The following is a 27,768-nucleotide window of genomic DNA, read 5'->3' on the forward strand; positions in this document are numbered from 1 at the left end:
TTATGATATAGCATAAATGTTCTGACAGATACATAAATTATAGTGCTATGGAAAACATGAGCTATTCATTCATCCATCCATCCATCCGTCCATCCAACAAATATTTGAGTGCTTACTGGATCTTACTATACAAATACTGATATAATACCTATCAAAATAGATGATTCCTCCCTTAACAGAACTTAGTCTTGTAGAAGAAGAGAGAAAAAGAATCAGTAACAACTATAAAGACTTTCAGATAGTTATAAGTACTGTATGGAGAAATACAGAGCAGGGAATGGGGAACAGTGATGAGGATAGTAATTTTCTATAGGGTAGTCAGAAAAAATTTTTTTGATTAGAGAATGTTTGATCAGCGAGCTAAGGTAAGTGAGGGAGTGACGTGAGGTCTAGGGGAACAATAGTCCAGGTAGAAGGAACAGTAAGTACACAGGCCCTATAGCAGGAGTACACTTGACCTATCTGAGGAATAGTAAGGAGGCCAGTCTATGTAGAAAAATAAATTGGAACAACTGGAAGAGTGACTTGTCCTTTGACTGGGCAGGAGAGGACTGCTGGAAGAGCAGCTGTGTCCAGGAGGGAAAATCTGGAGTTTGATTTTGGACGTGTTAAACTTGAGATGTCTCTTAGACATCTAAGAAAGATGACATGGGGACAGATAGATAATTGATTCTGGAGTTCACATGATAGGTCCAGGCTGCAGATATAGATGTGGATGTTACCAGCATATAAATGGGCTTACAATTTAAATATTTAATATGATTGATAGAGATCTCTCCCAGGAAATAACTATCAATAGACATCTAGGCAAAGCAAAATAACCAGAAGAGGAAAACTGAGACAGTTTGGTCAGAAACATCGGAGGGAAATCAAGAATGGGGATCTAAAAGTCAAGTGAAGAAAGAAAAAGGGTTTGAAGAAGGCAGAAATAATTAGCTGTGCCAATCCTTCTGACCGTTCAAAAATAGACACACATAAAATTGCTGAGGACCAATGGAGGACAGATTGGAGAGGTTCAAGGCTAAAGGCTGGAAGGGTGAGAGCAGGTGACCTGAGATAAGTAAGTAGCTTGATGGAGTGAAGAGGCTGAAGAGGTGGCCAGTGAGATGGGATTGACTGGATTGGATAGTGCAGGAGAGGACTGATTTCTAAGATTCAGACCTAAGTCACTAGAAGAATCCAATTGTGATGCTGTTCATTAACATAGGGAAACAGTGGAGGAGGAGGAGGAGCAGGTTTACGGAGAGGAAGATGGTTAGTTTTTAGGATAAATTGATTTTGAACTTCATGGGCTATCCTAGTGAATATTGGGAAGCTGCCTATGAAGTTGAATTGCTGGAGATAGCTCTAAAGTGTTTCATCTCTGACTTTTGTCTTCATGTTTTTACTGGTATACAGACAAATAAGTATGTGTTCAGAGAAAGGCAGCAGAAGAAGACATGATCTGGAAACCCTGTTAAAAGAGAAAAATTTGGAGGATCTGTGTGTCAGCCATCCTGGGTTCTAAGCTAGGCATGTTATGGACCAGGTGCATGCGTTCAGGCAACAATCTGGTCAATGAGTTCTCTCCTCTGTAAGATACATACAACAACAACTACTAGGTCACTTGACAATGCAGGGTACTAGTAAATGGAGAGAACATTCAAATTTGTTCCACATGTTGTATCCTTATAGCTACTTCTGCTATTACTGATGCCACTTCTACTATTATTACACCTACAAGGATTAATTTATTACCAATGAAATCTCCTAGTCTACTAATAAATGAGGACAACCAGTGTTTTAAAGATTAGATTTGTAAAAGGGACCCCTTCCACTTCCCTGCCATTAAAATATACCCCTTTTCTCTGTCCGACTCTCATTAATTTCTCATTTAAACTCACGGGAGACTTTTATTTCAGTGTATCCAAGAAACTAAGTACATGCCCATTAACTTGACTCAATCATTCGGGGAAGAAACAAGACAGTTTTAAGATTGCTTTAATAAGAACCTACTAGGCTGAATTTCCTTATTTGTCATATACAATACCTTTTCAACCTCTGCTTTTGACAAACACCTGATTTTAGTTTCCATAACTTTGCTAACAGCTTTACCTCCCTGATATGTGCTGTCTTGCTGTGCCTGTAAGAGAAGAGGCAGGTAACTGTGCTTTTCAGCACTTAGCAGCCTGTCCTTACATTACTGTCACTTGTCATCCTACTGTAGCCTGCCTAGCCTGAATGTCCTTAGCAGCTACTCAGAGGACTGAGCATGAATGCCCTGCAGGGGAAAACTGAAGGCTGGGCCAATTCCTCTTGCAGTGATTGTGTGGATCTCATTCATTGATTGATTTCACTCATTTGTTCAGTGGACAGCGGTAACTGGACACCAACAGTGAGGATGAGGATAATGATCACTAACATTTAGCAGCTGGACCAGGCACTGTGCTAAGAGGTTTAAATACATTTTATCAACTGAACTTCCTAAGAAAAATATGCGTTGGATTCATGCATCTTCCTTAGCATCATTTAAGAATACATCTTGGGCCCACTCATTAGAAATGCCTCCTTTAGTATATATGAAGCCTTCATATGTTTGACGGATAATTCTGGATTTCATACTCTATTCTATGGATATTTCTATTAATTCACCTGCCAATACAATCCTAACTAAAGAGTCTTGATGTGGGTCTTAATATCTTACAAGACAGATAATACACCTCCTTATTTATTTTCTTTTCCAGAGGTTTCCTGGCAATTCTTGCTTGTCAGACCAAGTCTTTCTGCCACACTTTTGTCTAGTGTATTCTACTGGCAGGTACTGGGTCCATTCATATATTACATCATTACAGAAAATTGTAGACCTCTTTATGCTGGTATTTGTGTTAGAGGGCTCTGCCTTCCCTGAGCTTGAGTAGAGCCTAGTAGTTTTAAAACTGTGGAACACACATGGAATACAATATTGTAAGCACTAATCTGTGTATCTATTTTTGGAAATTCTAAGAGTGATTCTGAAGAGCCGTCAGGTTTGAGAACCAAGGGGCTCTGAGAAAAAACAATAAACTGGGGCCTTCTGTCTGGTCATTTCCCCTTACTTCCCATCATATCATAATCCAGTAGTGTCAAAATTGGCAGGGATCTCAGAGATCCAAATTTGGACTGCTTATTTGACTTTCGGGGAAACAGGCCTATATATAATGTAATTTGCTTAAAATTGAGTCAATGTGTTTTTTGGTCAGGAACTGAGCATTTATTTCAGTTCCATTTTTCTTCTCCATTATGCCATGCTGAGACCTCATTGAACAAGCCTGTATCTCATGCCTGAAAGGTGTGAAATTAATTTAATTCATATGTAAACATTGTTAAAGCATTCATTAGGGTAGGGTTGCTTCCACTCAATATTTTGAACGCAGCTCCTAAATTTATTCATTATCTATTTGTTCATACATTTATTCATTGATTGATTTAACACATTTTCTGAGCATCGTGCAGTCTGATTGATGTCATGAAAGAGCAAACATTTAATATGTATTCAGATGTTTTTAAATTAACTATATTTAAGAATCATGCACATCAGATATTAATAAACAATCTATAATTTGGATAGAGTACAAGACAAATAATTCAAGGAATGTTACAAGGCACTTAGATGCCACAGGAGTAGAATAAAGAGAAGTCATTGTGGGCTGGGAATAGTTAGAGAATGTGCTGAGGAGGAGGTGATTGTTTTGTTTGGCTAGGTATTGGGGGAAGGTGAAGGGCATTTGATACCAGAAAATATTACAGATACATGTAAAACTAGCAATTATGAGAAGCAGTGAGAGACTTTCTCTCCTCATCTGACCTTCAGCAGAGCTTTTCTTCCTCCTTCTATTTATGTACATCTGCTTTACAACAACATTTGTCTTTTCAAATAATGGGAATTATTTGAATGAAAGCAATCAGTAAATATACTACAGAAATAGAAAAACCTCCTCAAAGAGCTCCCTGCGTGAGGCATGTAGTGTTTGATAAAAAGTGAATTTTCCAGGTTACTGAAGCTTACCCTCTAAATGTCAAAACTGTTTTTTTTTTTAAATTTTACCCATTTTGTATATAAATGCTTACACGATAGATTTTAGACTGACTTAACTTTTTTTTTTTCGGTATGCGGGCCTCTCACTGTTGTGGCCTCTCCCGTTGCGGAGCACAGGCTCCGGACGTGCAGGCTCAGCGGCCATGGCTCACGGGCCCAGCCGCTCTGTGGCATGTGGGATCCTCCCAGACCGGGGCACGAACCTGTGTCCCCTGCATTGGCAGGCGGACTCTCGACCACTGTGCCACCAGGGAAGCCCTGACTTAACTTTTTATGAAGAATTTATCACACATCTTTTGAATTCCTCCTTGAGACTAGAGTTATCATAAGAAATGTGTTCTTGTACTCTGCACAATTGAATAGCTCTGTTTGTCATTAAACTAAATTTGCCTCCATGGCAATACATGTTAATTCCTTGTCTTTTTAGTTTCCTTGTCTCCTCTCTCACAGTGTCTTGTTATGTATTCCTGTGTTTCAGGTATCTATTTCACACAATCTAGTTTCTCTTCTGAAGGTAACTTTTGTGCCTGTTACCTATTGAAACAAAATGAGGAATGAATTGGGGAAGGCTTGCAGTGTAGGGAGAAGGAGCTGGACTAGTAGTCATGGCAACTGGGTTTTATTAATGGCTTTGCCAACAACCAGCCTGAGAACCTTGGGAAAGTTGCTTTCTTTCATTCCTGGGTTTCTCAGTTGAAAAAGGAGCATGATGATATGGATATGATGAGGCATGACTTTGAAACTCCTCAGGGATCACACTGGGTAGGAACCTAGGGGCTCAATGAAGGCTCTTGGCCATTCCTGTTCTCCCCCTCCATACTTTAACCTACCTGTCCTAGCTTCTCTTCTGTATCTTGAATATTTTCATAGAAAAGATTCTATAACTTTTTAAATTGTGAGTGACACTGAATTAGAGTGGTAATGGATGTGCTTTATTCATGTATTAGATATCTCTATGTTCCCCAGTCTATCCCAGGCTTTTATACATACCACCTCTAATGTTCACAAATTCTTAAAATATAGTGAAGCACTATTCTCCTCACTTCACATTTGAGGAAACGAGCCTCAGGGTGTTTAAGAAACTTTCCATAGAACAGACAGCCAGTAAAGGATAGGAATATGAGTCTAGCGCCATCTGCCAAGACTCAAGACCTGGTGAAAGTTCCACATTGTCTCCTAATTTGATCCCCTTCACTTCCACGTGACTACCACGGCCAGACGTGGTATAATTGCATCTAAACCAACTGTAAGAAAAGCCTCTCAGTGAAGTGCTTTACTTTTTTTTTTTAACATCTTTATTGGAGTATAATTGCTTTACAATTGTGTGTTACTTTCTGCTTTATAACAAAGTGAATCAGTTATACATATACTCCCATATCTCTTCCCTCTTGCATCTCCCTCCCTCCCACCCTCCCTATCCCACCCCTCTAGGTGGTCACAAAGCACCAAGCTGATCTCCCTGTGCTATGCGGCTGCTTCCCACTAGCTATCTATTTTACATTTGGTAGTGTATATATGTCCATGCCACTATCTCACTTTGTCACAGCTTCCCCTTCCCCATATCCTCAAGTCCATTCTCTAGTAGTTCTGTGTCTTTATTCCTGTCTTACCCCTAGGTTCTTCATGACATTTTTTTTCTTAGATTCCATATATATGTGTTAGCATACGGTATTTGTTTTTCTCTTTCTGACTTACTTCACTCTGTGTGACAGACTCTAGGTCCATCAACCTCACTACAAAAAACTCAATTTCGTTTCTTTTTATGGCTGAGTAATATTCCATTGTATATATGTGCCACATCTTCTTTATGCATTCATCTGTTGATGGACACTTAGATTGCTTCCATGTCCTGGCTATTGTAAATAGAACTGCAATGAATATTTTGGTACATGACTCTTTTTGAATTATGGTTTTCTCAGGGTATATGCCCAGTAGTGGGATTGCTGGGTCATATGGTAGTTCTATTTGTAGTTTTCTAAGGACCCTCCATACTGTTCTCCATAGTGGCTGTATCAATTTACATTCCCACCAACAGTGCAAGAGTGTTCCCTTTTCTCCACACCCTCTCCAGCATTTATTGTTTCTAGATTTTTTGATGATGGCCATTCTGACCAGTGTGAGATGATATCTCATTGTAGTTTTGATTTGCATTTCTCTAATGATTAATGATGTTCAGCATTCTTTCATGTGTTTGTTGGCAATCTGTATATCTTCTTTGGAGAAATGTCTGTTTAGGTCTTCTGCCCATTTTTGTATTGGGTTGTTTGTTTTTATGTTATTGAGCTGCATGAGCTGCCTGTAAATTTTAGAGATTAATCCTTTGTCAGTTGCTTCATTTGCAAATATATTCTCCCATTCTGAGGGTTGTCTTTTGGTCTTGTTTATGGTTTCCTTTGCTGTGCAAAAGCTTTGAAGTTTCCTGAGGTCCCATTTGTTTATTTTTGTTTTTATTTCCATTTCTCTAGGAGGTGGGTCAAAAGGATCTTGCTGTGAATTATGTCATAGAGTGTTTTGCCTATGTTTTCCTCTAAGAGTTTGATACTGTCTGGCCTTACATTTAGGTCTGTAGTACATTTTGAGTTTATTTTTGTGTATAGTGTTAAAGAATGTTCTAATTTCATACTTTCACATGTACCTGTCCAGTTTTCCCAGCACCATTTATTGAAGAGGCTGTCTTTCCTCCACTGTATATTCTTGCCTCCTTTATCAAAGACAAGGTGACCATATGTGTGTGGGTTTTCCTCTGGGCTTTCTATCCTGTTCCATTGATCTGTATTTCTGTTTTTGTGCCAGTACCATACTGTCTTGATTACTGTAGCTATGTAGTATAGTCTGAAGTCAGGGAGCCTGATTCCTCCAGCTCCATTTTTCGTTCTCAAGATTGCTTTGGCTATTTGGGTTCTTTTGTGTTTCCATACAAATTGTGAAATTTTTTGCTCTAGTTCTGTGAAAAATGCCAGTGGTAGTTTGACAGGGATTGCATTGAATCTGTAGATTGCTTTGGGTAGTAGAGTCATTTTCACAATGTTGATTCTTCCAATCCAAGAACATGGTATATCTCTCCATCCATTTGTATCATCTTTCATTTCTTTCATCAGTGTCTTATAATTTTCTGCATACAGGTCTTTTGTCTGCTTAGGTAGGTTTATTCCTAGATATTTTATTCTTTTTGTTGCACTGGTAAATGGGAGTGTTTTCTTGATTTCAATTTCAGGTTTTTCATCGTTAGTGTATAGGAATGCCAGAGATTTCTGTGCATTAATTTTGTATCATGCTACTTTACCAGATTCATTCATTAGCTCTAGTAGTTTTCTGGTAGCAACTTTAGGATTCTCTATGTATAGTATCATGTCATCTGCAAACAGTGACATCTTTACTTCTTCTTTTTCGATTTGGATTCCTTTTATATCTTTTTCTTCTTTGATTGCTGTGGCTAAAACCTCCAAAACTATGTTGAATAAGAGTGGTGAGAGTGGGCAACCTTGTCTTATTCCTGATCTTAGTGGAAATGCTTTCAGTTTTTCACCATTGAGGATGATGTTGGCTGTGGTTTTGTCATATATGGCCTTTATTATGTTGAGGAAAGTTCCCTCTATGCCTACTTTCTGCAGGGTTTTATCATAAATGGGTGTTGAATTTTGTCAAAAGCTTTCTCTGCATCGAATGAGATGATCATATGGTTTTTCTCCTTCAATTTGTTAATATGGTGTATCACGTTGATTGATTTGCATATGTTGAAGAATCCTTGCATTCCTGGGGTAAACCCCACTTGACCATGGTGTATGATCCTTTCAATGTGCTGTTGGATTCTGTTTGCTAGTATTTTGTTGAGGATTTTTTGCATCTATGTTCATCAGTGATATTGGCCTGTAGTTTTCTTTCTTGGTGACATCATTGTCTGGTTTTGGTATCAGGGTGATGGTGGCCTCGTAGAATGAGTTTGGGGGTGTTCCTCCCTCTGCTATATTTTGGAAGAGTTTGAGAAGGATAGGTGTTAGCTCTTCTATAAATGTTTGATAGAATTCGCCTGTGAGGCCATCTTGTCCTGGGCTTTTGTTTGTTGGAAGATTTTTAAACACAGTTTCAATTTCAGTGCTTGTGATTGGCCTGTTCATATTTTCTATTTCTTCCTGGTTCAGTCTCGAAAGGTTGCGCATTTCTAAGTATGTGTCCATTTATTCCAGGTTGTCCATTTTATTGGCATAGAGTTGCTTGTAGTAATCTCTCATGATCCTTTGTATTTCTACAGGGTCAGTTGTTACTTCTCCTTTTTCATTTCTAATTCTATTGATTTCAGTCTTCTCCGTTTTTTTCTTGATGAGTCTGGCTAATGGTTTATCAATTTTGTTTATCTTCTCAAAGAAGCAGCTTTTAGTTTTATTGATCTTTGCTATCATTTCCTTCATTTGTTTTTCAATGATTTCTGATCTGATCTTTTTTTTTTTTTTTTTTTTTTTTTTTTTTTGTGGTATGCGGGCCTCTCACTGTTGTGGCCTCTCCCGTTGAGGAGCACAGGCTCCGGACACGCAGGCTCAGCGGCCATGGCTCACGGGCCCAGCCACTCTGCGGCATATGGGATCCTCCCAGACCGGGGCACGAACCCGTGTCCCCTGCATCGGCAGGCGGACCCCCAACCACTGCGCCACCAGGGAAGCCCTCTGATCTGATCTTTATGATTTCTTTCCTTCTGCTCACTTTGGGGGTTTTTTGTTCTTCTTTTTCTAATTGCTTTAGGTGCAAGGTTAGGTTGTTTATTTGAGATGTTACCTCTTTCTTGTGGTAGGATTGTATTGCTATAAACTTCCCTCTTAGAACTGCTTTTGCTGCATCCCATAGGTTTTGGGTCGTCGTGTCTCCATTGTCATTTGTTTCTAGGTATTTTTTGATTTCCTCTTTGATTTCTTCAGTGATCACTTCGTTATTAAGTAGTGTATTGTTTAGCCTCCATGTGTTTGTATTTTTTACAGATCTTTTCCTGTAATTGATATCTAGTCTCATAGCGTTGTGGTCAGAAAAGATACTTGATACAATTTCAATTTTCTTAAGTTTACCAAGGCTTGATTTGTGACCCAAGATATGATCTATCTTGGAGAATGTTCCATGAGCATGTGAGACAAATGTGTATTCTGTTGTTTTTGGATGGAATGTCCTATAAATATCAATTAAGTCCATCTTGTTTGATGTATTGTTTAAAGCTTGTGTTTCCTTATTTATTTTCATTTTGGATGATTTGTCCATTGGTGAAAGTGGGATGGTAAAGTCCCCTACTATGATTGTTACTGTCGATTTCCCCTTTTATGGCTGTTAGTATTTGCCTTATATATTGAGGTGCTCCTATGTTGGGTGCATAAATATTTACAATTGTTATATCATCTTTTTGGATCGATCCCTTGATCATTATGTTGTGTTTTTCTTTGTCTCTTGTAATAGTCTTTATTTTAAAGTATATTTTGTCTGATATGAGATTGCTACTCCAGCTTTCTTTTGATTTCCATTTCAATGGAAATATTGAAATATTTGGAAAATATTTGGAAAAAATGGAATATATTTTTCCATCCCCTCACTTTCAGTCTGTATGTGTCCCTAGGTCTGAAGTGTCTCTCTTGTAGACAACATATATATGGGTCTTATTTTTGTATCCATTCAGCCAGTCTGTGTCTTTTGGTGGGAGCATTTAATCCATTTACATTTAAGGTAATTATTGATATGTATGTTCCTATTCCCATTTTCTTAATTGTTTTGCATTTGTTGTTGTAGGTCTTTTTCTTCTCTTGTGTTTCTGGCCTAGAGAAGTTCCTTTAGCATTTGTTGTAAAGCTGGTTTGGAGTTGCTGAACTCTCTCAGCTTTTCCTTGTCTGTAAAGGTTTTAATTTCTCCATCAAATCTGAATGAGATCCTTGCTGGGTAGAGTAATCTTGGTTGTAGATTTTACTCCTTCATCACTTTAAATATGTCCTTCTTCTCCCTTGGCTTGCAGAGTTTCTGCTGAAGGATCAGCTGTTAACCTTATGGGGATTCCCTTGTGTGTTATTTGTTGTTTTTGCCTTGCTGCTTTTAATATTTTTTCTTTTAATTTAATTTTTGATAGTTTGATAAATATGTGTCTTGGCATGTTTCTCCTTGTATTTATCCTGTATGGGATTCTCTGTGCTTCCTGGACTTGATTAACTTTTTCTTTTCCCATATTAGGGAAGTTTTCACATATAATCTCTTCAAATATTTTCTCAGTCCCTTTCTTTTTCTCTTCTTCTTCTGGGACCCCTGTAATTCAAATGTTGGTGCGTTTAATGTTGTCCCAGTGGTCTCTGAGACTGTCCTCAGTTCTTCTCATTCTTTTTTCTGTATTCTGCTTTGCAGTAGTTATTTCCACTATTGTATCTTCCAGGTCACTTATCCGTTCTTCTGCGTCAGTTATTCTGTTATTGATCCCTTCTAGAGTATTTTAAATTTCATTTATTGTTCATCATTGCTTGTTTCCTCTTTAGTTCTTCTGGGTCCTTCTTAAATGTTTCTTGCATTTTCTCTATTCTATTTCCAAGATTTTGGATCATCTTTACTATCATTATTCTAAATTTTTTTTCAGGTAGACCACCTATTTCCTCCTCATTTGATAGGTCTGCTGGGATTTTACCTTGCGCCTTCATCTGCTGTGTGTTTTTCTGTCTTCTCATTTTGCTTATCTTACTATGTTTGGGGTCTCCTTTTCGCAGGCTGCAGGTTCATAGTTCCCGTTGTTTTTGGTGTCTCTTCCCAGTGGCTAAGGTTGTTTCAGTGGGTTGTGTAGGCTTCCTGGTGGAGGGGACTAGTGCCTATGTTCTGGCGGATGAGGCTGGATCTTGTCTTTCTGGTGGGCAGGTCCACGTCTGGTGGTGTGTTTTGGGGTGTCTGTGGCCTTATTATGATTTTATGCAGCCTCTCTGCTAATAGATGGGGCTGTGTTCCTGTCTTACTAGTTGTGTGGTATCAGGTGTCTAGACCTGTAGCTTGATGGTCGTTGAGTGAAGCTGAGTGTTGGTGTTGAGATGGAGATATCTGGGAGATTTTCACCATTTGATATTAGGTGGAGCTCAGAGGTCTCTTATGGACCAGTGTTCTGAAGTTGGCTCTCCCACATCAGAGGCACAGCCCTGACTCCTGCCTGGAGCACCAGAATACTTTCCTCCACACGGCTCAGAATCAAAGGGAGAAAAAGTAGAAAGAAAGAACGAAAGAAAGAATGAAAGAAAGAATGAAAGAAAGAACGAAGGAATGAAAGAAAGAGGATAAAGTAAAATAATATAAAGTAAGATAAAAAAATAAAATAATTAAAATAAAACATAATTATTAAGAAAAAAATTTTAAATAGAAAAAAAAAAACCCTACGGACAGAACCCTAGGAGAAATGGTGAAAGCAAAGCTATACAGAGAAAATCTCACACAGAAGCATACACATACAGACTCACAAAAAGAGGAAAAGGGGAAAAAATAATATATCTTGCTACAAAGTCCACCTCCTCAATTTGGGATGATTCGTTGTCTATTCAGATATTCCACAGGTGCAGGGCACATCAAGTTGATTATGGAGCTTTAATCCGCCGCTTCTGAGGCTGCTGGGAGAAATTTCCCTTTCTCTTCTTTGTTCCCACAGCTCCCGGAGTTCAGCTTTGGATTTGGCCCCGCCTCTGCATGTAGGTTGCCTGAGGGCGTCTGTTGTTCGCTCAGACAGGACAGGGTTAAAGGAGCAGCTGATTTGGTGGCTCTGGCTCACTCAGGATGGGGGGAGGTAGAGGTATGGATGTGGAGCGAGCCTGGGGTGGCAGAGGCCAGTGTGATGTTCCACCAGCCTGAGGCACACCGTGTGTTCTCCCGGCGAAGTTGTCCCTGGATCATGGGACCCTGGCAGTGGTGGGCTGCACAGTCTCCCAGGAGGGGAGGTGTAGATAGTGACCTGTGCTTGCACACAGGCTTCTTGGTGGCTGCAGCAGCGGCCTTAGCATCTCATGTCCGTCTCTGGGGTCCGCGCTTTCAGCCACGGCTCACGCCCCTCTCTGGAGCTCCTTTAAGTAGCACTCTTAATCCCCTCTCCCCACGCACCAGGAAAGAAAGAGGGAAGAAAAAGTCTTGCCTCTTTGGCAGGTCCAGACTTTTTCCCAGACTCCCTCCCGGCTAGCCGTAGCGCACTAAACCCCCTTCAGGCTGTGTTTACGCAGCCAACACCAGTCCTCTCCCTGCCATCCGACCAAAGCCCGAGCCTCAGCTCCCAGCCCCGCCTGCCCTGGCAGGTGAGCAGACAAGTCTCTCGGGCTGGTGAGCGCCGGTCGGCACCAATCCTCTGTGCGGGAATCTCTCCACTTTGCCCTCCGCACGCATATTGTTGCGCTCTCTTCCATGGCTCCGAAGCTTCCCCCCCGCCTCCTCTGCCACCCGCAGTCTCTGCCCGTGAAGGGGCTTCCTAGTGTGTTGAAACCTTTCCTCTTTCACGGCTCCCTCCCAATGGTGCAGGTCCCGTCCCTATTCTTTTATCTCTGTTTTTTCTTTTTTCTTTTGCCCTTCCCAGGTATGTGGGGAGTTTCTTGCCTTTTTGAATGGAGGTCTGAGGTCTTCTGCCAGTGTTCACTGTGTGTTCTATAGGAGCTGTTCCACTTGTAGATGTATTTCTGATGTATCTGTGGGGAGGAAGGTAATCTCCGTGTCTTACTCTTTCACCATCTTCTGAAGTGCTTTTCTATTATGAAATTGTGTTACAATGTGAATTAGTGACATTTGTCCTTGCTTCTCTTGACCTTTCTCTTTTTCTCTGGCTCATGACCATGTTCTTTTTTTTTTTCTTCCCTTTATGCCCACTTTCTATTCTTTTTTTATGAGAGTATTTATCATAAAAGGGTGTTGAATTTTGTCAAAAGCTTTTTCTGCCTCTATTGAGATGATCATATGGTTTTTCTCCTTCAATTTGTTAATATGTTGTATCACATTGATTGATTTGCATATATTGAAGAATTCTTGCATCTCTGGGATAAATCCCACTCGATCATGGTGTATGATCCTTTTAATGTGTTGCTGGATTCTCTTAGCTAGTATTTTGTTGAGGATTTTTGCATCTATATTCATCATTGATATTGGTGTGTAATTTTCTTTTTTTGTAGTATCTTTGTCTGGTTTTGGTATCAGGGTGATGGTGGCCTCATGGAATGAGTTTGGGAGTGTTCCTTCCTCTGCAGTTTTTTTGGAAGATCTTGAGAAGAATTGGTGTTAGCTCTTCTCTAAATGTTTGATACAATTCACCTGTGAAGCCGTATGGTCCTGGACTTTTGTTTGCTGAAAGATTTTTAATCACAGTTTCAATTTCATTACTTGTGATTTGTCTGTTCATATTATCTATTTCTTCCTGGTTCAGTTTTGGGAGGTTATACCTTTCTAAGAATTTGTCCATTTCTCCCAGGTTGTCCATTTTATTGGCATAAGTTGCTTGTAGTAATCTATTAAGATGCTTTGTATTTCTGTGGTGTCTATTGTAACTTCTCCTTTTTCATTTCTAATTTTATTGATTTGAGTCCTCTCCCTCTTTTTCTTGATGAGTCTGGTTAATGTTTATCAATTTTGTTTATCTTCTCAAAAAAACAGCTTTTAGTTTTATTGATCTTTGCTATTGTTTTCTTTGTTTCTACTTCATTTATTTCTGCTCTTATCTTTATGATTTCTTTCCTTCTGCTAACTTTGGGTTTTGTTTTTCTTCTTTCTCCAGTTCCTTTAGGTGTAAGCTTAGGTTGTTTATATGAAATTTTTCTTGTTTCTTGAGGTAGGCTTGTATAGCTATAAACTTCCCTCTTAGAACTGCTTTTGCTGCATCCCATAGGTTTTGGATCATCATGTTTTCATTGTCATTTGTGTCTAGGTATTTTTTGATTTCCTCTTTGATTTCTTCAGTGATCTCTTGATTATCTAGTATCGTATTGATTAGCCTCCATGTGTTTGTGTTTTTTACATTTTTTCCCCTGTAATTCATTTCTAATCTCATAGCATTGTGGTCAGAAAAGATGCTTGATATGAATTCAATTTTCTTTAATTTATTGAGACTTGATTTTTGACCCAAGATATGCTCTATCCTGGAGAATGTTCCATGCACACTTGAGAAGAAAGTGTAATCTGCTGTTTCCTGGAGAATGTTCCATGTGCACTTGAGAAGAAAGTGTAATCTGATGTTTTTGGATGGAATTTAATATTAATTATATCTATCTGGTCTATTGTGTCATTTAAAGCTTCTGTTTCCTTATTTATTTTCATTTTGGATGATCTGTCTATTGGTGTAAGTAAGGTGTTAAAGTCCCCCACTATTATTGTGTTACTGTTGATTTCCTTTTTTATAGCTGTTAGCAGTGGCCATATGTAATGAGGTGCTCCTATGTTGGGTGCATATATATTTACAATTGTTATATCTTCTTTTTGGATTGATCACCTGATCATTATGTAGTGTCTTTCCTTGTCTCTTGTAACATTCTTTATTTTGAAGTCTATTTTATCTGATATGAGTATTGCCACTCCAGCTTTCTTTTGATTTCCATTTGAATGGAATATCTTTTTCCATTCCCTCATTTTCAGTCTGAATGTGTCCCTAGGTTTGAAGTGAGTCTCTTGTAGACAGCATACAGATGGATCTTGTTTTTGTATCCATTCAGTGAGCCTGTGTCTTTTGGTTGGAGCATTTAATCCACTCACGTTTAGGGTAATTATCGATATGTGTGTTCCTGTGACCATTTTCTTAGTTGTTTTGGGTTTGTTTTTGTAGGTCCTTTTCTTCTCTTGTGTTTCCCACTTAGAGAAGTTCCTTTAGCATTTGTTGTAGAGCTGGTTTGGTGGTGCTGAATTCTCTTAGCTTTTGCTTGTCTGTAAAGCTTTTGATTTCTCCATAGAATCTGAATAAGATCCTTGCCAGGTAGAGTAATCTTGGTTGTAGGTTCTTCCCTTTCATCACTTTAAGTATATCATGCCACTCCCTTCTGGCTTGTAGAACTTCTGCTAAGAAATCAGCTGTTGACCTTATGGGAGTTCCCTTGTATATTATTTGTCATTTTTCCCTTGCTGCTTTTAATAATTTTTCTTTGTCTTTAATTTTTGCCAGTTTGATTACTATGTGTCTCAGCTTGTTTCTCCTTGTGTTTATCCTGTATGGGATTCTCTGAGCTTCCTGGACTTGGGTGGCTATTTCCTTTCCCATGTTAGGGAAGTTTTCAACTATAATCCCTTCAAATATTTTCTCGGATCCTTTCTCTCTCTCTTCTCCTTCTGGGACCCCTATAATGTGAATGTTGTTGTGTTTAATGTTGTCCCAGAGGTCTCTTAGGCTGTTGTCATTTCTTTTCATTCTTTTTTTTTTATTCTGTTCCACAGCAGTATTCTGTATTCCAGGTCACTTATCCGTTCTTCTGCCTCAGTTATTCTGCTATTGATTCCTTCTAGTGTATTTTTCATTTCAGTTTTTGTATTGTTCATCTCTGTTTGTTTGTTCTTTAATTCTTCTAGGTCTTTTTTAAACATTTCTTGCATCTTCTTGATCTTTGCCTGCACTCTTTTTCCAAGGTCCTGGATCATCTTCACTATCATTATTCTGAATTCTTTTTCTGGAGGGTTGCTTATCTGCATTTCAGTTGTTTTTCTGGGGTTTTATCTTGTTCCTTCATCTGGTACATAGCCCTCTGCCTTTTCATCTTGTCTGTCTTTCTGTGAATGTGGTTTTTGTTCCACAGGCTGCAGGATTGTAGTTCTTCTTGCTTCTGCTCTCATGAACATGTTCTTAATACAGCTTCACTCATAGAGCATTTAAGATGGCAACACATTTACCATTTAAAGCACTTAACGATGCATCAGTTGACTGTATGGAAGAACATGGACAAAAGAGAAATATAGGTTTGAAGGAGGAGAAATCCCAAATTATGTTCCTAAAACAATACAAATACTAAATTTGGGGAAAAATAATTAATTTTTCAATTTGGAAAATAAATCTTTTATGCATTTGGTAAATTTGATATCTTTTCTGTTCTGTAACTTCCCTTTGCCCAGGTCACAGGAGAAAACTGTCTCCGTTGGCAGAAAGAAAGAAATTAAATAATAAACTGGAGCCAGAGAATGGCGAACACACAAGGCTGCGGGCGCATGTGCCCCCCCCCCACATGCCTTTGTCTCTGAATAGCAGTAATTACCAGTTCCCTGACCTCTTATTCTTTCTACCCTGGCCTGTCAAACTTCTCACCTACCTTTAAAAAATCAACAAAGGCTCATGTTCTTGCTTTTTCAATGAAAAGCTCCAATTTAAGAGAGCAACCAAGGTATGCCCAAAGATTTTGTCCCCAGTCACCTGGCTTTCAACCTAAAGCTACATTTTATTTTTTGTCCTTGTCAGCAGATAGTGTGAGGGCATGGCTTGACCTTCAGTACTTTAATAAAGCATCTCACTACTCTTTCCTGATTTTATGAACTCTGATTTCCATAGCTAAGTCTGAGTGTGGTCTCAGTTCTGAGGTTTCTTGACTTCTCAGAGGAAAAGTATAACACTGGGTGAGCCATATCCTCTTTCTTCTGCTTTGTGTTTCAGGGAAGCATGACCTGGAATTTCTGAGCATCTTTTACAGTTCTCTGAGGCTCCTGCCCTCTATAAAGCATTATTTTCTTTAAAAGGACATGAAAGCTGAAAGCAAAGTAGAGTATGATCAAACACTATATACTTTATCCTACTCAAGTAGGCAGAGTTAACCAAGCAAGTACTATGGTACAATAATCTCAGGATTTAAGGGCATATAAATTTATTTCAAATCCATCATTAATCTTCACTTCTAGTTGCATGTTCTTGAGGAAGTCTTCTTATTCTTTTCTTAAAAAACAGCTTAACTGAGATATAATTCATATGGCATAAATTTACTTTTTAAAAGTGTGTTTTTCATTGGCCTTTAAAAAACTCAGAGATGTGCGTCCATCACCACCATCTATTTCCAGACTGTTTACATCACCTCAAAAAAACCATCACTACTCATTAGTGGCCACTTCTCATTCTGTCTTCTTTACCTTCACCCCTGATAACTGCTAATCTATGATTTGTCTATTCTGGACATTTTATATAAATGGAATCGTAAAATATATGTCGTTTTGTGTTTGCATTCTTTCCCATAGCATGATATTTGAAAGGTTCCTCTATTTTGTAGCATATTAGCACATCATTTCTTCATATACCAGAATAATATTTGATTGTCTCAATACCATATTTTGTTTATCTCTTTGTCAGGTGATGGAAATTTGGGTTTCCACCTTTTGGCTGTTACATATAATGCTGGTATGAATGTACATGTACAAGTTTTTGTGTGGGTGTGTTTTCAGTCCTCTTGAGTATGTACATAGAAATGGAATTGCTGAGTCATATGGTAACTCTGTGTTTAATTTTTGAGGCATGCAATATTGTTTTACAAAGTGGCTACAAACCATTTTACATTCTCACCAGCAATGTATTAGGATTCCAATTTCTCCAAATTCTCACCAATACTTATTTTCCAGTTGTCTTATTATTACGGTCTTCCTAGTAGATATGAAGTGGTATTTCATTGTGCTTTTGATTTGCATTTCCCTACAGACTAATGACATTGAGCATATTTTGTGTGCTTTCTGGACATTGAATATCTTCCTTGGAGTTTATTCAAATCCTTTGTCCATTTTTAAATTGGGTTGTTGGTCTTTTTGTTATTAGGTTGTAAGAGTTCTTTATATATTCTAGATAAAAGTCCCTCATCAGATAATGATTGCATATATTTTCTCTCATTCTGTGTACTGTCTTCTTACTTTACTGATGATATCCTTTCAAGCGTTTTTTTAAAATTTTGGCAAAGCCCAATTTCTATTTCTTTTTATTACTTGTATTATTGGTGTTAAATCTAAGAAACCATTGCTTGATCCAATGCCATGAATATCTACTCTATATTTTCTTCTAAGAATTTTATGGTTTCAGCACTTACATCTAGGTCTATGGTTTATTTTGAGTTAATTTTTGGGTACAGAATGAGAATTTTTGAGTATGGGGTCATTTTTTTTTATGCCTGTGGCTGTCCAGTTGTGCCAGCATTATTGGTTGAAAAGACCATTCTTTTACCATTGAATTGTCTTGTCAAAAATCAATTTACCATAAAGTAAGGTTTTACTTCTGAGCTTTCAATTCTATTCCATTGATTTGTATGTAATTTCTATGCCAGTACCACACTGTCTTGATTACTACTGTTTTGTAGTAAATTTTGACAGGTGGTTTTGGCTAATCAGGGTCTCTTGCATTTCCATATGCATTTTAGAGTCAGCTTTCAATTTCTGCAAAAAAAAAAAAAAATGAGTCTTCAGATCCATGAACATGAGATATCTTTCCATTTATTTAGGTCTTCTAAAATTTCATTTAATGGCATTCCATACTTTTAGTGTAAAAGTCTTACAATGTCCTTGTTAAGTTTATTTTTGAATATTGTAGTTTTTGGATGTCATTATAAATGAAATTGATTTCTTTGTTTCATTTTCATATTGTTCATTGTTGTTGTATAGAGATATAATTGATTTTTATATAGCCCTCTGTATCCTGAAACCTTACTGAACATGTATATTAGCAGAAACACTTTTTGTTGTTTCCTTAGAATTTTCTATATATAAAATCATGTCACTTACAAAGAGAGATATAGTTTTACTTTTTTATCTTTAATTTAGATTCTATTTTTTCTTTTTCTTTCCCAAACTCCCTAGGTGCAACCTCCATTACAATGTGAATAGAAGTGGCAAGAATGGGTGTTCTTATCTTGTTCCTGATCAGAGGGGGAGAGTTTTTAATCTTTCAGCACTAAATTTTTCGCCTTGGGATTTTTGTAGATGCCTGTATTTCTTCAGGATACTATTACTACAAACTTGGAGACTTAAGACAATGGAAATATATTTTCTCACAGATATGTAGACTTAAAGCTCAAAATCTGTTAGAGCTTCACTCCCTCAGGGGGCTCTAATGGAAAATCTATCCCTTGCCTTTTTCAGCTTCTGGTGATTGCTCTCCCATTCCTAGACTTGTGGCCACATCACTCCAACCTCTGTCTCCATCTTCACATCACCTTCTCTGCCGTGTGTCTGTATCTTATAAGAGTGCATGTGACTGTATTAGGGCCTACCTGGATAATCCACGATAAGCTCCTCCTCTTAAGATCCTTAACTTAATTACACCTATTGTAAGATCATACTCTTTCTACATACAAGGTAATATGTACAGGTTCTAGTGATTAGGAAGCAGGCATATCTTTTTGGGTGTCACCATTCAACATATTATAATGCCCATTATCAGGTTGAAGAAGTTCCTTTCTGTTCCTGGGCTCTTGAGGTTTTTGTTTTGTTTTGTTTTGTTTTGTTTTATCATGAAAGGAAGTTTAGTTTTGTAAAATTCTGTCTCTACATCAGTTGAGATGTGGTTTTGTCCACTCTTTCTAGTAATGTGTTGTAGTAAACTTACCTTTGGTATGTTAAAAACAACCTTGCATTCCTAAGATAAATTCCACTTAATTATACTGTATAATCATTTCTCTGCTGCTAGATTCATTTTGATAGTATTAGGTTGAGGATTTGTATATCTATATTCATAAGGGCTGTTGGTCTACAGTTTTCTTTTTTTGTCGTATGATTTTCTGGTTTTGGTATCAGGGTAATTCTCTCTCAACGAATGACCTGCAGAGTGTTCAGTTCTCTTCTCAATTTTGCAAGAATTTGTGTAAGATTTGTATTAATCCTTCTTTAAACATTTAGGAGAATTCACCCATCCATGAAGCCATCTGTTCCTAGATTTTTTCTTGTGGACAGTTTTTAATTTAATCTCTTTACTGTTAGTCTATTCATATTGAATACTTTCTATTTCCTGATTGTTTCAATAGTTTGTGTCTCTCTAAGAAATGGTCCTTTTCATTTAAGTTAGTTAATTTGCTGGTTTGCAGAATTTATAGTATTCCATTATAATCTTTTTTTTTAATTTCTGAAAAGCTGGTAATGATATCTCCTATTCTTGATTTTAGTAAACAGATTCTCCTTTCCTGCTTCCCCCACCCCCACCCCACCTTGGTCATTCTAACTAAAGGCTAATCAGTTTTGTTGATTTTTTTCAAAGAAACAACTTCTAGTTTTATTATCTTCTCTGTTGTTTCATTATTTCTATTTTATGTTTTTATTTCTTTCTCAGTTTTTATTATTTTCTTCCTTCTGCTTGTTTTGCGTTTAGTTTCCTTTTTAAAAAAAATCATCTTAAGGTGAAAGGTTAAGTTGCTAATTTGAGATTTTTCATCTTTTTTAATATGTGTTAACAGCTATACCTTTTCCTCTAAGCACTGCTTTAGCTAAATTGCACAAGTCTTGGTTATGATTTCATTTTCATTTAACTCAGTGTGTTCTAACTTCCTTTGTGATTTCTTCTTTGATACACTGGTTATTTAGAAGTTTATTCTTGAATTCTCATGTATTTTTGAAGTTACCAAGTGTTCTTCTATTGTTAATTTGTAATTTCAATTCATTGCAGTCAGAGAACATATGTTGTATAATTTCAATATTTTTATATGTATTGAGATTTATAATATATTAATGGCATAATATATTATAAACCTGGAGAATATTCCTTGTGTTCTTGAGAAGAATATATATTTTGCTATTGTTAGGCCTGTTCTATAGAAGTGTTGGAGAGCAGGTCTGTTAGCAATAAATTCTCTCAGATTTTGTCTTTCCTGGGTATTTCATAATTTCTCCTTAATTTTAAAAGAGTAGTTTGGTCATATGTAGAATTCTTGGTTGGTGGTGTCTTTATTTAAACACTTTAAATATGTCATCTTACTGACTTCTGCTTTTGATGATAGGTCAGCTGTTAATTTTATTGAAGATCCCGTGTAGGTGATGAGTCCTGATTCTCTTGCTGATTTCAATATTCTCTTTGTTTTTTACTTTCAGCAATTTAACTGTGATGCCTCTAGATATGAAACCCTTTGAATTTATTCTTTTTGGAGTTTATTAAGCTTCTTAAACATGTACATTAATATTTTAAAATCAAATTTGGGAAATTTTTGACCATTATTTCAATTACTCTTTCTGCCACTTTCTCTCTCTTCTTTCCTTATGCTTCTCCCATTGTGGCAGGCTTTGTTTATTTTTCTTCATTCTTTTTTCTTTCTTTTCCTCAGATTAGATAATTTCAATTTGTCTTCTAGTTCACTGATTTTTACTTCTTCCACTTCAGATAGGCTGTTGGGCACTTTCAATGAAATTTCTATTTGTTGTTTTTTTATTTTAGGCTCCAGAATTTTTTATACCAAATTATTTCCTTATTGATGTATTCTTATTGGTGAGACATTGTTTTCATACTTTCCTTTAATTTATTTTAATTCTTTTTCTTTACTTCTTTGAACATGTCTAAAATAGCTGATTTAAAGTCTTTGTTGGTTAAGTCCAATGTCTGGGTTCCTTTAGGAACAATTTCTATTGACTGATTTTGATATCCTGTGAATATACTTTCCTGTTTCTCTGTTTGTCTCTTAATTTTGTGTTGAAAACTAGATTTTTTTTAACATTCCACAAACTTTTATGTATAAAAATGTCCACTAATATTGAAAATTATGTAGAAAAAAAGTAAGGTGGACAAAACTTATAGGGCACATACCAGCATAAAATTAAAATAAATTGTGTATCAAACTCTATGATTTTCATTATGCCAAAAAATATATGAAAAACTAGACATTTTAAATAATATGGTGTGGTAATTCTGGAAATTAAATTCTCTCCCTTCCCAGGATTTATTATTATTGATGCTTGTTTGTTCAGTGACTCCTGGACGAATTCCTTAATGTCTGTATACTTTGTCATGTGTGTTCACTGAAGTCTCTGCTCAGTTAGCTTAGTAGACAGAGATTTCCTTAAATGCCTCAAACCAGTGAATTATTCAGTCTTTGCTGAGGGGCTGTGTCTGTTGGTTGGAGTATGCATCCAACACCCCAACTCTGCCTTAACATTTACGTCCTACTAGTGAAGTGCCTCAAAGTCAGCAATATGTCTTTCTTGGGTCTTTCCTTGGCATACCAACAGCCCTATGCTTGTACATGATCTTCTAGATTCCAAAGAGTACGTCAGAGCTTTACAAAATCTCCTGTAAACATCTTATTGCTCAGTTTCACCCTTGCGCTTTTTAGTTGATATCTTGTTAAACAGCTGGCAAGGCCACCTCAGGCAGTTATAGTGTTAAACAATTGCAACTGATTATTTTAAACAAATACCCTACAGGCAGGGCTCTTAACACAAACAAAGCTCTGAGTGAGGCTGAATAAAGATAACCCTTGAAAATAGAACTTTTCATTGTAGTAGTTGTCAGGTCAAATAGTGACAATTTTTTGGAGATGAACTTTTTAGGAATCTCCACGTCCATTCTGGCCCTTCTGGTGGCTTCTATCCTGCTGGTATTCATAATCACTGTACTCTTAAACTGATTTTTCAGGCTACGATGGTACCCGGGAAGACAGGAATAGGGTGAGGGCAAGTTAAATTGCCACAAAGCTTGCTGTTCTTAACAAGATACTTGAATAAACACTCCTCAGATTATTGCAAGCCTTTAGTTAATTTCCAGAGTTCTAAAAATGCTGATTTTTGACAGTTTTTGCTCATGTCCTCCCTACTTTTATGGAGGAGCAGAGTTTTCAGAGGTCCTTATTCTGCCATTCTAGAAGTCACCTCCTTAGGAAAGTCTTCTGAGTTTATTGAGTCTTAATTTTCTTCTTCTGTAAAATGGAAATAGTAACACTTGCATCATAAAAAATCATTGTAAGTAATTAATGAGATAATATGGATAAAGTGCTCATATAAATCCTAAGACAGCATAAGCATATTACCAATGCTACTACCTTTCTTCTTTCCTCAGTTGAGAGATCTATGGGATAATGATATAATTGGATAGTTTTGTCTAGAAATTTCTCTCCAGTTGTATTAGTCAGAAACTTATCCACCAGTGGTAAATGATACAAGCTTGATTCAAACTGATTAAAGTCAAGGCAAAGGGAAGGGAAGGATTTGACATATCTGAAAAATTAATTGGTATACTGACTTCAGGTATACCAGATCCAGATGTTCCATATTGTCACAGACATTATCTCTAAGAAACTTTACTTCTCTTATGGCTTTATTGTTAGGTAGACTCTTATCTTATAATGATAATATGCTCACCAGCAAAAATAGTCCATCATCCTATCAGATTGGGATCTCCAGTAGGAAGGAACCACTTCTTTCTCATTATTTCCTGCATAAGTTTTGGGATTATTCTATTTGGGTATATTTAGGACATATGCCTATTTCTACACACATCAATGTTTCCGGGAAATTATGTGTACCAGTTGGCCCAGTCTACATTATATCCAATTCTTGGGGCTAGGAGTGAAGTCAGTCAAATATGTAGTCTGAGGTTGGAGGAGGGAAACTTTTTCAAAGGGTAGTTTGATGCTGGGATGGAAGATACAGTAGGTGCCTCTAAGGAAAACAGTTCATCTCTCATAATACCGTGATGTTTTTCTTCTCTATTCCCATTTTCTCCTCTCGAAACAAATCAAAGGGTTGTTAGAAGTATGTAATACTATTGGGAAGACAGGTCCACTGTGTATGCATGGAACATTGTACAGGGATGACATATGATACAGGACATAGAGGAAGCACAAGTGTACAGTATTGCAATTGATGCTCTAGTATATCAGAGATAAAAAGAGGTGAATGAATACTGGAGCCATCAAGAATTTTTGCTCATGAAGGACACGGGGCTTGAGCCGACCTCTTGAAGAATGGCCATTTATAAATGTACAGAGGAGGAGAAAACCTAGTCCAGTTAGTGCTATGAATGATAGTGGTGATGATTAGTTTCATTTACTGTGTGCTGACTCTGTGCCGGGCCTTGCCAGTGTTAAGTGCTTTACCTGCATTCTCTCGTATTTTGACAGTGTGTCCACTATTATTATCCCTGCTTAATAGATGACAAAAATGAGACTTGGATATATTTTTTAAAGTACACAATGTTGCTGAACTATTAAATGAGAAACCCATTTTTAAACCATGGAATGTGAATCCAGCCTTATCTCTGAACCACTCTCTACTCTGGCTCATAAAACATACATTCACACATTTACTTGAATACACATGTTACACTGGTTCTCAAGCCTAGCTTGTTTCAAACACTGTTGCTTGGAGATTGAATGGAACCTAATCAGTTGATGTTTCAGTTTCTCTACCATCACTATGATTTTGCCCCACAGTTATGGAGCCCACAAAATGGTAACTTGTAAAAATCTAAAAGCATCTTCAAAACCCATCTAGTCCAAATATTTTCAGATTTTGTTGTCTATAAAAATCCCTTCGGGTAGTATGTAAGAATGTAAATTCTTCATTCTCATTATAATTATTGAATTGTTGTGAGATCATAGCACATTCAGCTTTTGTCAAGCTGAGCAATCGACTCTGATACTTCTAAGCTTTGAGGACTTATGACCTGCCCAACCCGATTCTCAGGCCTGCCTGCACCTGGGAAACTTTCTGTTGCTTCAGCCTTATCTTTAGGATTCAAATTTAATTGATCCAGTGTAGGACTTGATCACTGTTGGTTTGTTTGTTTAAGCTACCTAGGTAATTTTAATGTATATCTAAGATTGAGAACAATTAGTCCATTTCTTTTACTGACACAAAAGCTGGCAAGAGGAAGAAGGGGGCCCTAAGTCATATGGCCCATTGGTGGCAGAGCCAGAACATGAACCTGAGTTTTCCTGTCTTCTTGCTGAGGATTCTTCATTAAAGCTATCTGACATCATGTCATTTCCTTGATATGACCTTCCTCTTTGCCTTGTCCCCACATCCATGCAGACATGTGTGACATGATTGATGCCCCCAGGCCTCAGCAGAGCTCATTTCTAGAAGAGGGGGGAGAGAAAGGCCCCTTAAAATATATTCCAGGTCAGCTGAGGCTGTCAAAGTAGACTCTTGCTGGCTGAGTCTCAACAGTCAGCTTTAACCTTATCCCCTCAAGTCTTTGCCAAGTTCTTCTCTTCTCCCTAGGAAGTAGTTTGATAAGAAGTCTCTTTAGATCCTACTCTTTGTTCTAGCAACTGTGCTAGCTTAGCAAATTATCTCTGGATAATTTTAAAAGTTTTTATTTGATTTTATACTGTTTTCCATACATATTTTACTTTTATGAATGTAGGCTCTCCTAAACCAGTTTGTGGCTCTGTCCAACTGCTGAAGTGTCTTGTATTCTGAACCTTAGTAGTCCATACTGTGTGCTTCTCAGTTATGGAAGGAAAGAAGGTAGCCTCCTTTACTGTCATTTAATGTACTCCTGTCTCAATTCAGTGCAATCCCTATCAAACTACCAATGGCATTTTTCACAGAACTAGAACAAAAAATTTCACAATTTGTATGGAAACACAAAAGACCCCGAATAGCCAAAGCAATCTTGAGAAGAAAAACAGAGCTGAAGGAGTCAGGCTCCCTGACATCAGACTATACTACAAAGCTACAGTAATCAAGACAGTATGGAACTGGCACAAAAACAGAAAGATAGATCAATGGAACAGGATAAAAAGCCCAGAGATAAACCCACGCACATATGGTCACCTTATTTTTGATACAGGAAGCAAGAATATACAATGGAGAAAAGACAGCCTCTTCAATACGTGGTGCTGGGAAAACTGGACAGCTACATGTAAAAGAATGAAATTACAACACTCCCTAACACCATACACAAAAATAAACTCAAAATGGATTAAAGACCTAAATGTAAGGCCAGACACTATCAAACTCTTAGAGGAAAACATAGGCAGAACACTCTATGACATAAATCACGGCAAGATCCCTTTTGACCCATCTCCTAGAGAAAGGGAAATAAAAACAAAATAAACAAATGGAACCTAATGAAACTTCAAAGCTTTTGCACAGCAAAGGAAACCATAAACAAGATGAAAAGACAACCCTCAGAATGGGAGAAAATATTTGCAAATGAAGCAACTGACAAAGGATTAATCTCCAAAATTTACAAGCAGCTCATGCAGCTCAATACCAAAATATCAAGCAACCCAATCCAAAAATGGGCAGAAGACCTAAATAGATAATTCTCCAAAGAAGATATACAGATTGCCAACAAACACATGAAAGGATGCTCAAAATCATTAGAGAAATCCAAATCAAAACTACAATGAGGTATCACCTCACACCGGTCAGAATGGCCATTGTCAGAAGATCTACAAACAATAAATGCAAGAGAGGGTGTGCAGAGAAGGGAACCCTCTTGCACTGTTGGTGAGAATGTAAATTGATACAGCCATTTTGGAGAACAGTATGGAGGTTCCTTAAAAAACTAAAAATAGAACTACCAAATGACCCAGCAATCCCACTACTGGGCATATACCCTGAGAAAACCATAATTCAAAAAGAGTCATGTACCACAATGTTCATTGCAGCTCTATATACAATAGGCAGGACATGGAAGCAACCTAAGTGTCCATCGACAGATGATTGGATAAAGAAGATGTGGCACATATATACAATGGAATATTACTCAGCCATAAGAAGAAACGAAATTGAGTTATTTGTAGTGAGGTGGATGGACCTAGAGTCTGTCATACAGAGTGAAGTAAGCCAGAAAGAGAAAAACAAATACCGTATGCTAACACATATATTTGGAATCTAAAAAAAAAAAAAGGTTCTGAAGAACCTAGGGGCAGGACAGGAGTAAAGATGCAGATGTAGAGAATGGATTTGAGGGCACAGGGATGGAGAAGGGTAAGCTGGTACGAAGTCAGAGAGTGGCATGGACATATATACACTACCAAATGTAAAATAGATAGCTAGTGGGAAGCAGCTGCATCGCATGGGGACATCAGCTCAGTGCTTTGTGACCACCTAGAGGGATGGGATAGGGAGGGTGGGAGGGAGACGTAAGAGGGAGGAGATATGGGGATATATGTATATGTATAGCTGATTCACTTTTTTATAAAGCAGAAACTAACACACCATTTTAAAGCAATTATACTCCAATAAAGATGTTTAAATAAAATAATATAAAATAAAGTACTCCTGTCTCTTAAGGGAAAAACTAACAGTGGTCTTGGATAAAAGGAGGAAAAACCCTGTGCTGTTTATTGGGCAGTCAGTAGAACTTATTTTTGCTTGCTTGAGGAGTGGGAAAGTGCAGAGATCACACTCAAGAAAGATCTTATTATCTCCTTTCAGCTCCTAGACTTGTTATATATATTTCCTTCTGAAACCATTTTTCTCTGCCTTGAGAAGGGATTAGCTATAAAGTAACACGGGGATGGCAAGTTGGTAGTGAGTGACAACAGAAGAAACATATGATGTCCATAGTCACGTCAATCATTTAATTATTAATTTTTTCAAGCAAAATATTTCAGAATGACTGTCATAGATATGGATCACAGAGACACACAAATCAAGAGGCAATGTCAGATGAAAGGAAGGTATGGTATAAAGTTAACACAGTGGGGTAAAATTACAGCAGAGGACTACTACTCAGGAGACCTAGATTCATTTACTGTGTGGACTTCCAGTCCCGGAGAGGTAAACGCATTCACTAGTTCCTTGATCTTTAGAGTGAGGAATGACTTTAGACTAACTCTAAAGTTCCTCCCTGCTTTGATAACCAGTGATTTGGGGTATAATGTATACTCTCAAAACACTTC

This window comes from Hyperoodon ampullatus (assembly GCF_949752795.1).
Source record: "Hyperoodon ampullatus genome assembly, chromosome: 4".
Lineage (NCBI taxonomy): Eukaryota > Metazoa > Chordata > Mammalia > Artiodactyla > Ziphiidae > Hyperoodon > Hyperoodon ampullatus.